The sequence below is a fragment of the Phyllobates terribilis genome, unplaced genomic scaffold (assembly GCF_046119375.1).
Source record: "Phyllobates terribilis strain yellow unplaced genomic scaffold, ASM4611937v1 Scaffold_4__5_contigs__length_816908805, whole genome shotgun sequence".
NCBI lineage: Eukaryota > Metazoa > Chordata > Amphibia > Anura > Dendrobatidae > Phyllobates > Phyllobates terribilis.
Genome location: NW_027362764.1, coordinates 487,340,862 through 487,355,900, shown reverse-complemented (window position 1 = coordinate 487,355,900; position 15,039 = coordinate 487,340,862).

Below are 15,039 nucleotides of genomic sequence, written 5' to 3'. Positions count from 1 at the left end.
CACTAGATCCCATAGGGAGGGTGGGCAACTGTTGCCCGATGGGTGGGCATTGTGGAAGAGCTCTGTGAAAATCTGCCAATTGAATTGTTATAAAGCGTTAGCAGCAGCTTTATACCCCTCAGCATAGTGGCTAGCGCGGACCCATACATTGTGTTTTAGGCACAGGAATACTAGCCTGCGTAGTAGGCCTAGCACTGGGAGAGACGATGATGCCATCTTATTAATGCAGTGCGCTAGTCTGGTGTTTTGTGTTATGAAGCGTATATTTTTGTTAGCCAGGCGCGCGCCCCATATTTCTATTGCTACCACTATTGGGAAAAATTATTTTCAGGGCTAGATGCAGCTAAAAATTATTATTAATTTCAAATCTGGTGGAGCTTGGTATAGATGGCCTAATACAATGAGTCCCACACACTGCTAGAAGCCCAAATATTTTTTCAGAGGTAGATGCAGATAAAAATTATTTTTAATTTGCAACCTGATGGAGGTCAGTACAGATGGACTTATACAACAAGTCCCACACACAGCTAGAAGCCCAATATTTTTTCAGAGCTAGATGCAGACAAAAAATTATTTTGAATTTGCAACCTGATGGAGGTCAGTATAGATGGACTAATAGAGAAAGTCCCACACACTGCTAGAAGGCCCAATATTTTTTCAGAGGTAGATGCAGAAAAAAATATATTCAGTTTGCAACCTGATGGAGGTCAGTATAGATGGACTAATACAACAAGTCCCACACACAGCTAGAAGCCCAATATTTTTTCAGAGGTAGATGCAGAAAAAAATATATTCAGTTTGCAACCTGATGGAGGTCTGTATAGATGGATTAATAGAACAAGTCCCACACACAGCTAGAAGCCCAATATTTTTTCAGAGGTAGATGCAGAAAAAAATATATTCAGTTTGCAACCTGATGGAGGTCTGTATAGATGGATTAATAGAACAAGTCCCACACACAGCTAGAAGCCCAAATATTTTTTCAGAGGTAGATGCAGATAAAAATTATTTTTAATTTGCAACCTGATGGAGGTCAGTATAGATGGACTAATAGAGAAAGTCCCACACACTGCTAGAAGGCCAAATATTTTTTCAGAGCTAGATGCACATAAAAATTATATTCAATTTGCAACCTGATGGAGGTCAGTATAGATGGACTAATAGAACAAGTCCCACACACAGCTAGAAGCCCAAATATTTTTTCAGAGGTAGATGCAGATAAAAATTATTTTTAATTTGCAACCTGATGGAGGTCAGTATAGATGGACTAATAGAGAAAGTCCCACACACTGCTAGAAGGCCAAATATTTTTTCAGAGCTAGATGCAGATAAAAATTATATTCAATTTGCAACCTGATGTAGGTCAGTATAGATGGACTAATAGAACAAGTCCCACACACAGCTAGAAGCCCAAATATTTTTTCTGAGGTACTGTAGATGCAGATAAAAATTATTTTTAATTTGCAACCTGATGGAGGTCAGTATAGATGGACTAATACAACAAGTCCCACACACAGCTAGAAGCCCAATATTTTTTCAGAGGTAGATGCAGAAAAAAATATATTCAGTTTGCAACCTGATGGAGGTCAGTATAGATGGACTAATACAACAAGTCCCACACACAGCTAGAAGCCCAATATTTTTTCAGAGCTAGATGCAGAAAAAAATTATATTCAATTTGCAACCTGATGGAGGTCAGTATAGATGGACTAATAGAATGATGCTATGCCCAAAATATTTTACTTCACTAGGTGCAGTAAAAAAATTGGTATTCTATACACAGGTGGTATATCTTGCAACACAGATAGGCTACTCCACTGACTAACACACTCTGCAATAGGCCAAAAAGGATTAGCTTTGCTAGATTCAGCCAAATGCTGTGAAAAAAACTTGCACAGCACTGGCACAGACCTGCCTGGCAAAAACTGATAGGAACTGATGTAACCTAGTCCTGAAAAGGACTCCAATTACAATTAGTCTTTACTCCCACAACCTATCTATTTAAGAGCACAGACCTGCCTGATAAAAGTCATAGGAAATGCTGTAGCCTAGTCCTTAAAAGGACTGCAATCACAACTATTCCCTACTCCCAAGCTATCTGTAGATTTGTGCGAAAATTGGCTTGAAATTAACAAGGTATAGCGCACACAGCAACAGCGGTGCCGTCTAACACGCAGCTGCAGCAGTGAGAAAATGGTGGCGACGGGGAAAATGGCTTGGTCTTATAGTGCAAGGACATGTGACATACACTGCCAATGACACATGCCCTTGCTTGTGTGAAAAAAAGCACTTCGCTCCGTGTGTGCGCTGCTGATAGGCTGACAGATTGCACCTCCCCACTGTAAATGCGGGAAAGAGAAAAAAAAAATGGAGATCTTCATTGTTCCTGCAGAGATCATCCCCTGCCCCTCCCCCCGCCCCGCTGTACACTCAAACTGCGTATTAACATTAATTTTCATCATTACTGAGAAAAAATCCAGTTATGATTTTGGTGCACGAACAGTTATCGAACATAACCTCGAACAGCCGAATTTTTCTCAAATTATTCGTGTTCGCCGAACAGCTCGAACACCGCCCAAAACAGCTCGAATTTGAGATTGGCGAACAGTTCGAGTAGAACAACGCTCATCTCTACTTATTAATAAAAATCTTTATACTGAAACTTGCCAGCAATTGAGAGAAAATTCATGGCAGATGTTAAGAACAGTATTTGTTGTCAGTAACTTTTACAAATATGTTTACACAGTCACGTGCATGCGATGCCACACATATTTATTTGTTCAACCCTAAATTATCATATAGAAATGAACGGGGCCAGCAGTGTGATGTAAGTTGGAATACTGAAATATAAATGGAAATATAAGCAGCTATTTATATAGATTTTAATATAATGTTAGCAAAGATATCCCTTAATTAGTAAGGGTTTGTATGTTCAACAAGTAAAGAATATCCATAGTATAATTAAACTTTATGTAACTTACTAATATATTAATAATATTAATCCCTTCATAACTGCCGATTATCCTTTTTTAAGCTTTTGTTTATTTTCTTCCTGATCGTCGACATAGCTGTACGTACACCATTAATTTTACTATATATTGACCTTAGAAATGGGAAACTAAATTCCATATGGGGAAATGGTAAAAAAAACCTCCGCAATTTATCATTTTTGTGGGCTGGGGTGGAGGGAAGGGTTGTTTTTACAGCATGTGGTTTATTGCGTTGTAGAACTGACCTGGCAACATGATTCTTCAGGTCAGTACAATTATGGCAATCACAAACATGTAAGCTTTTATTTATATATTAGCAGTTAAAATTCATACTGTAACTTGGTGTTTTGATATTTTTTTTCTTGATTTTTTTTTAAGTCAGTATACTTTGTACACCTCAAACTAATTATATCATGTAGCTGTTTCAAAGACAAGTCCAGCAATAATTTTACATGGCCGGTTCATTCTTCTGTTACTAAGAATGCAGTATTTGAATGGATATTAGGATAAAGGGCTATGAGAGATCTGAAACCTCTGTCATTCCAGCTCTATTCCCCGCCTAGCGCTGCCTATTACTGCTTGACTGGCATCCTCTATGCTGTGAGATTTCAGTTAAAGGAGCAGGAGGAGACGAGCAGGAAATAGAGCTGGACTAACAAAGGCTTCAGATCTACCACAGTCCTTTAACTTTAACCTTGTTTCATATCCATTCAAATGATTATTTCTTATTAACAGAGGAACTGACTGATTATGAAAATATATTGCAGGATTTGGCATGCACATGTTTGGGAATTAAATTCTGCTGACAGATTCCCCTTAACATATTTAAGCTATTGTCCCATCTTATGAATCTTATAAAGTAATAATATACCATTTCATAATTAGTGGCGTTCAGGCTCTGAAACCCCAAATATTACTGAGAATGAAGAGAGAGTAGCACTGATTTATAGGAGGGTGCCTTTTCAGCATAGTTGCCCCTGAACCACCCACTGGGCAGAAAATACTAAATGGGATGCAATATTAACTAGGGATATGTGTCACGCCAGATTTGGGAAAGACTTAGTGCAACAGAGAGGGAAAAGAGAAAGGGAGCCCAGTCACTAGGGAAAGGGGGAAGTGGAGACCTCCTAGTCTGGTCTAGTGTCACCCTGTCTCAACTACCATCCCTATATTAGATCTTCACCAATTGCCACATGAGTGCCTCGCCCTGACTTTCCCTGGCATATGGCTAAGGCTAGGGAAGGAAAGAGATGAGCACTAGTCGATCTCCACTAAACTCCATAGACAAGAAGGGTAGACAAACAGGGGGGAATTGCTTAGCTTTAGACGACTCCAGACAAATGCGCACACCACCTCAATCTCCAGAGAGGACAAAGTACTGCTCTTGCTAAAGCCTCAGAAGTAGTAATGAATATCACCGGCACCTCCCTCTCAGACACACCAGTTATTTATACACCCAGGCCAGAGAGCTAATTAGCCAGAGCGAGGTAGCCGCTGGGTCCAAGAGACAGCCAGCCTCTAAGAAGATGTCTGTAATGTCAAACGAGATCTCCTGCAACCAACTGCAAGGCGACTTTCTGTCACCTCTGACACACCAGTGACTATATGTCATCATTATCAAATCAGTGGGGGTCTGACACCTGGCACATCCTCTGATCAGCTGTCATTACATTATATTGGATGTAAAGAATCATAGAATCATAGAATCATAGAATCATAGAATGGTAGAGTTGGAAGGGACCTCCTGGGTCATCTGGTCCAACCCCCTGCTCAAAGCAGGATTCACTAGATCATCTCAGACAGATGTCTGTCCAGCCTCTGTTTGAAGACGTCCATTGAAGGGGAACTCACCACCTCTCGTGGCAGCCTGTTCCACTCATTAATCACCCTAACTGTCAAAAAGTTTTTTCTAATATCTAATCTGTGTCTCCTCCCATTTAGTTTCATCCAATTGCTTCTAGTCTTTCCTTGTGCAAATGAGAATAAAGATGATCCTTCTACAATGTGACAGCCCTTGACATATTTGTAGACAGCTATTAAGTCTCCTCTCAGTCTTCTTTTTTGCAAGCTAAACATTCCCAAATCCTGCAACCGTTCCTCATAGGACATGGTTTGCAGACCAGTCACCATTCTGGTCGCTCTTCTCTGAACTTGCTCCAGTTTGTCTATGTATTTTTTAAAATGTGGTGCCCAAAACTGTACACAGTATTCCAGATGAGGTCTGATCAAAGAGGAGTAAAGACCGATAATGACTTCACGTGATCTAGACTGTATGCTTCTGTTAATACATCCCAGAATTGTATTTGCCTTTTTTGCTGCTGCATCACACTGTTGACTCATGTTCAGTCTATGATCTATTAGTATACCTAAGTCTTTTTCACATGTACTGTTGCTTAGCTCTATTCCTCCCATTCTGTATATGCTTTTTTCATTTTTATTGCCCAGATGTAGTACTTTGCATTTTTCCCTGTTAAAAACCATTCTGTTGGTTGCTGCGCACTGCTCCAGTTTATTTAGGTCTTTTTGAATCCTCTCTCTCTCTTCTCTAGTATTAGCTATCCCTCCTAGCTTTGTGTCATCAGCAAATTTAATCAGTTTACCCTCAATTCCTTCATCTAAATCATTGATAAAGATGTTGAACAATACAGGCATTGAACAGAGCTGCAATGCACAGCTCCATTGAAGGTGTAAAGGTATCTTTCCGGCACTGCACATTAACACCTATCCTCTTGAAAAGGAGTTGTTTTATAGTAATCAGCAGTGACTGCTATCCATTGAAAGGACCTGCGCATTGCAACTCAGTTGAATGTGTAATAGGGACAGGTCATCAATATCTGGACATCGGACATCATCTTTAACCATTCTCAAAGTCAAAAGAGGTATTCACATTTTGGTCCCCAACAATCATAAACTGCATATCCTGGCAATATTCCTTTTAACATATAGGATAACACTTTGGAGCAATTCAGGTGTATGCTATGTATACTAACAGTGCTTTTATTTCCTTGTATTATATCATTTTTTCTTTTGTAGAGTAAAGGAAAAGAATCTCCAGAAAAACATTTTCACCGAATACCAAAATTTGAAACAAATGAACATAAACAAAGAGATAAATACTCAACAAGTACTTCTTATTTAGATGAACTGGAGAAGCATCGATTTTCAGTATGGTAAGTGACAAGTAGTATTTGTGTCCAATTTCACACTGACGATTGCTGAAGTAGACCTAAATAATAGGAAATAGATACAAAAGGTTAATTACTAGGCGCTGAAAATTAATTTGCAAATATTTGTATATGTTTAACTTATGAACGATTATTGAAACTGAAAATGTGTACGCTCAAAGGTTAATTTAACCCCTTCAATCCCCAGCCTGTTTTCACCTTCCTGATCAGGCCATTGTTCTTAAATTCTGACGAGTGTCACTTTATGAAGTAACAAATATGGAAAGCTTCAACGTATGCCAATGATTCTGGAATTTTTTTGTGACATGTTGTACTTTATGTTAGTGGTAAATTTTGGTCAATATTTTTTTCATTTATTTATGAAAATATCAATTTTTTTTTCTTTTTTTGAAAATGTTAATATTTGCCACATATCTACTTTACATCAGCATAATTTTTTAAACATAATTTTTTTGTTGGAAGTTACGCTAAAAATGAATCAGCAATTTATAATTTTCCAACAAAATTTACAACAGAATCCCATTTGAAGTGACTATGAGGGGCCTATGTGACAAAAAACAACCAAAAGTGAAACCAATTTAAAAACTGCAGCCCTCAAAGTGTTCTAAAGCACTTTCAAAAAATGTATTAACCTCTTAGGGGCTTCATTGGGATCAAAGCAATGTGAAAGGAAAAAATGAAAATTTTACTTTTTCCCACAAGAATATTGCTTTAGCCCCAAATTTTACATTTTCAAAAGGGTAACATGAGAAAATAGACAATACAATTTTTTGTGCAGTTTTTCCTGAGTACACTGATACCCTATATGTGCTGTAAAACTAATGTGTGGGCACACGACAGGGCTTGGAAGGAAGGAGCACCATTCGACTTTTGAGCGCAAAATTGGCTGGAATAAATAGCAGGCACCATGCCGCATTTGCAGAGCCCCTGATGTGCCTAAACAGTGAAAACCCGACACTAATGACCCCATTTTGGAAACTACACCCCTCAAGGATCTTATCTAGAGGTGTTTCGAGCACTTTGAACCCACAGGAGCTTCATGGAATTTTATAATGTTGAGCCATGAAAATTAAAAAAATACATTTTTCCAGAAAAAAATGTTGCTTCAGCCCCACATTTTTCATTTCCATAAGAGTAACAGGAGAAAATGGACCATACAATTTGTTGTACAATTTCTCCTGTATACAACAATACCTTATATGTGGTGGAAAACTACTGTTTGGGAGCAAGGTAGGGCTTGGAAGGCAAGGAGAACCATTTGAGTTTTGTAGTTTAAAATTGGCCGGAAGAGATAGCGGATGCCATGTTGCATTTGCAGAACCCCTGATGTGCCTAAACAGTAAGAAAAAAACACGTGAACCCATTTTGGAAACTACACCCCTAAAGGAACTTATCTAGAGGTGTGGTGAGCACCTTGAACCCGCAGGTGCTTCAAAGAATTTTATAATGTTAAGACGTGGAAATAAAAAAATCACTTTTTTCCAGCGAAAATGTTTCTTTAGCCACAAATTTTTTCTTTTCTCAAGGATAACAGGAGAAACTGGACCACAAAATTTGTTATGCACTTTCTCCTTAGTATGCTTATTCCCCATGTGTGGTGGAAAACTACTGTTTGGGCACATGGCAGGGCTCGGAAGGGAAGGAGCGCCAATTGAATTTTGGAGTGCAATTTTGGCTGGATGCCATGTCACATAGCTCCCGACATGCCAAAACAGCAGAAACCTCCATAAGTGACCTCATTTTGGAAACTACTCTTCTTGAGTAATTCATCTAGGTATGTAGTGAGCATTTTTAACTCTGGCAATTCACAGAATTGAATATGATTGGGCTGAGTCAATGAAAAATTATAAACTAAAATGTTGCTTTGGCACTAAGGTTTCAATTTTCAAAAGGGATTTTAGAAGAAAATAGACCATACAATTTTTTAAAACAATTTCTCCTGAAATTTCAGTTGGAAAAGAGTTTTCATATTCTGGTCACATACATATCTTCCACAGTGCATAATTTGATTGATTTTTTCCCATGCACTCGTTGACCAATTCATAATTTTTAACGGTGATCTTTACTCACAAATTCATGAAAACAGGCAGGGTTGCTTGCGTTCCTTCACAGTTTGGTGATGCAATGTACCAAAAAAACCTCTTCGGAGCCGGTTAAATTAAATTTGACCTCTCTTATCTGAGATTCATGTGCGGGTTAGCTATAGCAGTTGAGATAGCGTCTTACAGGTATCTAGTCTGGAATTATTGTATTATATTCCATGCTGAAAAAAAAAATTATATTCCCTATTGATAACACTGTTAGCTACTTTTAAAATAGGCACATGAGTAAGTTGGTATCATCAGCTGGAAATGAGTGTTCATTCTGGTCGCATATATCCCTAGAACAATCCATAACTTGATAGATTTTTTCCGTGAACTCAACACAATGAACACAATTCATAATTTTTAACGGTGATCTTTACTCACAAATTCATGAAAGCAGGCAGGGTTGCTTGCGTTCCTTCACAGTTTGGTGCTGGTGCTGCAACGTACCAAAAAAACCTCTTCAGAGCCAGTTCAATTCTAGTTTTTATTGTGCAATATTACCATTCTTATCTGAGATTCGTGATGATCTATAGCAGTTGGGATAGCATCTTACATGCATCTATTATACTCTGTGCTGAAGAAAAAAATTATATTCCTTATTGATAACATTGTTAGCTGCTTTTAAAATAGAGAAAGGATCTAGATGGTGTCATCAGCTGGAAATGAGTGTTCATATTCTTGTCACGTACATATCTTCCACAGTGCATAACTTTATTGATGTTCTCCATGCACTCATTGACCGATTCATAATTGTTATGGTGATCTGTACTCAGAAATTCATCAATGTTGGCAGAAATTTTCCAAATTTGACAGAAATTAATAAAAGTAAACAACATTTACCGATTTAATGTATCCATTTGCAGTTTTTATGTAGTTTTGGTATGTAAGAGGTAGTGGTGGGAGACTTGATGCTACTGAAGCTGGAATTACCACTACAGCACTCTTTAGTGCTTTGTTTCCATCCATTTCTGGGTGCTTCTTGAAGTATGTTTGGGGTCATTGTCCTGCTGGAAGACCAATGACATAGGATGCGAACCCAGCTTTAAAACACTGGGCACTACAAAATCATTTGGTAATCTTCACATTCATGATGCTTTGCCCACAGTCAAGGTACCCTGTGCACGAGTCAGCAGAACAACCCCTAAATATCTTTGAAACTCCACCATATTTGACTAGAAGTACTGTGTTGTTTGATTTGTAGGCCTCATTCCATTTACAGTAAACAGTTGAATGATGTGCGTTACCAAAAAGCTCTATCTTGGTCTCATCTGTCCCCAATATGCCTGCTGGTCGTATAAAAGTAGTGGAGGCAGCCTGCTGACACTTTATAAATTGTGAGGGCTGCCTGCTGGACATCCATAAATTGTGAGGGCCGCCTGCTGAACATCCAAATTTCAAACTTTACAGAATATATACGGAAACGAAAATGTGACCACTACTGATGAGCGAGCACTAAAATAATCGGGTACTCGTTGCTCGGATCGAGCAAATCAGAATACTTGAGTGCTCGGTCTGAGTAATGAGACCAATGTAAGTCAATGGGAAATTCGAGCATTATTCCGGCAACTCCCCACGGTGGTCTGCAGAGGGCCTAAAATTGTCCAAATCAATGGGAACAGTGCACAAATGACGCGGGAACATCATGTGGAAGACTGCTGGAAACATTTCTGACTCCCAGGTCACTGCTGTCAATAATGATGTCAGAGATATATTTTGCCACTTTTACGGACTCGCAATAAAACATACAAAAACAAGACCAAAATGGATTTTCCTGGGAAATATGTTAAGGAACATTCTTTCTAGGGTAATGACTTGTATATAAGGCAAAATAAATAACCAAAAACACTAATGCTCCTCCACACCTTGGGCTATGTTCACACGTAGCGTTTTGATATGTTTTTGCACTTTTGTATTGCTTTCAACCAATACAAATGTATTCACTGGGAAATGTAATTTTAACATTTTACTACCTTATCTGGCCATGTAGTCAGTGAAACATGATCAGACGCATCCTATTTCATTTATGAAGGAGGGATTGTGACAAACACTATTTTTACAGCCTTACTATTCTTATAGGGCAAGTATTCGCCTATGCTTTGTTGTTCCCATTATTAAAGAGTGGGTCTCCTATACTGTTATTGCGTATCCAGTGACTGCAAGCGCTGCCAAAAATTTGGGCACACCCCAATACCCCTTTGAAGAGACATAGAGGAGGGTTTCAGTAAAAAAAATGTTCCCATTATAAAGGAGTGGGTCTCCTATAGTGGTAATGCCCATGCTGTGACTGCAAGAGATGTAAAGGTCTGAGGGCCTCCTGAAAAAATGCTCCCATTATTAGAAAGTGCGTCTCCCATACTGTTTGCCTATGAAGTGAAGCAACGGCTGCCAAAAATTTGGAGGAACTCCAATGCCCCTTGCAAGAGACATAGAGGTCGGAGGGCCTCCTGAAAAAATGCTCCCATTATTAGGAAGTGGGTCTCCCATACTGTTTGCCTATGCAGTGAAGCAACGGCTGCCAAAAATTTGGAGGAACTCCAATTTACCTTGCAAGTGACGTACAGAAGATATGTTGATATGGTACATATGGTGGTGATTTGCTGGTGGAGGATGAGGATGCGGAGAAGGAGGAGGACAAGAGCAAATAGACAAAATCAAGAAGCGTATACCCAGGTCTGGGTGTGAAGACAGAGGTGCATAGGAATAGAGTTAGACCTACTCAAAAAGCGAAACGACACTGTATTTGAGTTTATGTTACGCTGCAATCATTCGGTGGTGTTGAGAAGTCTGGTCCAATGCAGCCCTTGTGCATTTTTATAAGAGTCAGCCTGTCAGCATTTTCAATTGACAGGCAGATGCGCCTATCGGTTATAATTCCACCGGCGGCACTAAAAACCCGCTCTGACAAAATGCTAGCGGCAGGGCAGGCCAGGACCTCCAAGGCATAGAGAGCCAATTTATGGATACCCACTAAATATAAGGTACAGAGGAATCAGGGAGGACATTGGTATGGTCGGCAAGGTACTCGGTCACCATCTTCCGAAACTATTCCCTCCTTGGGAGAGTACCATTCACATCATTGCGATGGGAGGGTCTGAGAAAACTGTCCCAGAACTTTGGCAGTGTTCTCCTGCCTCTGCTGGATTGCATTTGTGTCTCTCTCGCCTGTTCTCCTTGGTTGTCCAACGAACTGTGACTTCTGTCACCAGCATTACCAGATGGGAATTTTTTAAATAATTCCGCAACAAGGGCCTTCTTCTACTGCACCATTTTATTAGGCCTGTCCTGCTAGGGCATAAGAGACAGAAAGTTCTCCTTGTAGAGTGGGTCTAGAAGTGCCAGCAACCAGTAATGACTGTCACCTAAAATTTGGACAATGTGAGGGTCACGAGAAAAGCAGCGTAACATAAACTCAGCCATGTGTGCCACACTGCTAACAGCCAAGACTTCCGTGTCCTCACCAAGAGGACGACTGACCTTGCTCTCCTCCTCATCCTCCTCCTCTTCCTCCTCCTCCCTGTCCCCAGGCCATCCACGCTGAACAGATGATATGACAGGTGTGCAGGGAGTACCGTCTATAGCGCAGGAAACTAGCTCCTGTTCTTCCTCCTCCTCCTCCTCTTCCTCATTGTCACCCAATCCACGTTGGGATGAGATGAGGCTGGACTTTGTGGAATCACCCTGTATGGTTCCTTGCTCCATCTCATCGTGCTCCGCCTGCAATGTATCCTCTTTAATTGTGAGCAGAGAGCATTTCAGAAGACAGAGAAGTGGGATGGTGATGCTAATAAAGGAATCATCGCAGCTCATCATCTTGGAGGAGTCCTCAAGGTTTTGGAGGATGGTACAGATGTCTGACATCCATTTCTACTCCTGAGGTCTCATGTGTGAAGTCTGACGTGAATATGGCCTTGTTGATGTTGGTAGTCAACAACTGCCCTCTTCTGCTCACAAATCCTTCCCAACATCTGCAATGTAGAGTTTCAAAGCGTGGGGACATCGCAGATCCGTTGGTGAGCTGGAAGCTGCAAACGCTGCTGAAGCACTTTCTAAAATGGGCATACAGGCGGCGTACTTTGATAAGCAGATACGTCAGATCCGGGTAGGTTTTGAGAAAAAGCTGAATGATGAGGTTAAGCATATGGGCCAGGCATGGTACATGTGTGAGTTTGCCTCGCCTCAGAGGTGCCACCAAGTTCCGGCCATTGTCACACACGACCATTCCTGGCTGTAAAGTCAGCGCTGTCAGCCACAGATCTGCCTGCTCTTTCAGAGCTGTCCACAACTCTTCAACATTGTGCAGTTTGTCACCTAAGCATATTAGCTTCAGCACAGCCTGTTGCCGCTTGGCCGAGGCAGTGTTGCAGTGCTTCCAGCTTGTGACTGATGTCATTTTGGAGATGGAGGCTGAAGTGGAGAAGGTGCAGGAGCTGTTGAATGTGGGGGCAACTCTGATTGACCCAGGGCCCGCAATCCTTGGCATTGGGAGGATGTGCTACGTCCCAAGAAGCAACTGGGTCTTGGTTTCCACTATATTAACCCAGTGTGCTGTCAGCAAGATGTAACATCCCTGCCCACAAGCACTTGTCCACATGTCTGTTGTTAGACAAACCTATGAGTATGACACATAGTGAATATAATATGAAATATTTCATTTATTGAAGCATAAAATAAAACATATGAGAAGTACAACTAGGAAAACAATACCGAAGAAATAATGGACATCCGGGGATCAGATGGTATGCAATCACAGCGAGACACAGATCTCAAATTACAGAGTTTATCATAGGGCTCACGGATCATATGTTGCTCAGATACGATATAAAAGTGCATAATACAACGTGCATGGTGCAATAAATGTTTTCCCAATTGGGTATAAAGACACTAGTAAATAATAAAGCAAAATATTACATACTCGGCCCCCAGCCGCCATTATATTTCCTGGTATCGCCTCCGCCTTCCACATCACGGGTCCCACAACACTACCCACTCCCTCCCCATTGCACTTACTGGGAAGTACTGCCTAACCACAAACACGTGGACACAGGGGTGGATTAAGAGTAGCAAGGGCCCCGGGCAGTTTAGAAGGCGCGGGCCACCCCCCCACACACACACCTGATGTATCACGTGACATGTCACATGATCCCCTGTGATAGGTCATGTGATAGTTCACGTGAAATTAATTTGGCACAATATTAATTATAATATTTTTTTTTAGGCTGTGTGCCCACTATGCGTTTTTTAAGCGTTTCCGCAGCGGCAATTCCACTTCAGAAATGCTTAAAAAATGCTCGGTAGAAGGTCTGCCATGTTCCCCAATGATAATCCGCATGTGCTGTGCACATGCTGCGGAAATTTCTGCTGAGGATTATCATTGCGGAAAAATCCGCAGCACTACCAATTATTTTGCGGAAGCGCGGTGTTTTCGCCGCCATTGACTTGCATTGGAACACATGGAATCCACATCACTGCATCTGTAGATGCGGAATCCATGCGTTTCAATGTGCGGATGGTACCCGGGTTTAGAGAAGAGGAGACTCTCCTCTGGACCCGGGTACCATAGAACCTGTAAAAAAAGAATAAAATGAAAAATAAATATTTTACTTACCTTCTGATGGCCCCCGGTGTCTTTATCCGATGTGTCCTAGCTTGCCGACAGCTCGCGATGGTCTGAAAAGGACCTGCCGTGACGTCATTTAGTCATGTGACGGGTCACGCGACCACTGACGTCGGCAGGCCCTTAGAAGGTAATTATATATTTATTTTTTACCATTCTTTTACGGTCACACTATATAAATCCATGCTGGTTTCATGGATTTATATAGTGTGACCAAGTTGTCAAGCACTTTCCAAGTGATGCTAAAATCGCTTGGAAAGTGCTTGTCAACCCGCTTGCGGAAATGCATGTGAAGAACGCTTCACTTCTGCATATCCCTGGCAGGAAAAACGCATGTAAAATCCGCATGTACAATCCTCATGCATTTTTTCTGCCAGGGAGATGCAGAAACGCTCAAAAACAATCCAGAGCATTTCTGCATCGTGGGCACATAGCCTTACATTAATTGTATGACTCAATATTGAGCACATATAGCCATCTATACACAGCGGGAGGCCACACGGTGCCATCTATACACAGCAGTAGGCCGCATGGCGCCATCTGTACATAGAAGGGGGCCGCACGTAGCCATCTATACACAGCGGGAGGCCGCACGTAGCCATCTATACACAGCGGGAGGCCGCAGGTAGCCATCTATACAAAGCAGGAGGCCGCACGTAGCCATCTATACACAGCGGGAGGCCGCACGGCGCCATCTATACACAGTGGGAGGCTGCACTGCGCCATCTATACACAGTAGGAGGCTGCACTGCGCCATCTATACACAGCAGGAGGCCGCACTGTGCCATCTATACACAGCAGGGGGCCGCACAGTGCCGTCTATACACAGCAGGGGGCAGCATGGTGCCATCTATACACAGCGGGAGGCCGCACGGTGCCATCTGTACACAGCAGGAGGCCGCACGGCGCCATCTATACACAGCAGGGGGCTGCACGGCTCCATCTATACACAGCAGGGGGCTGCACGGCTCCATCTATACACAGCAGGGGGCCGCACGGTGCCATCTATACACAGCGGGAGGCTGCACGGCGCCATCTATACACAGCAGGGGGCCACACGGCACCATCTATACACAGCAGGGGGTCGCACAGTGCCATCTATACACAGCAGGGGGCCGCACGGTGCCATCTATACACAGCGGGAGGCCGCACGGTGCCATCTG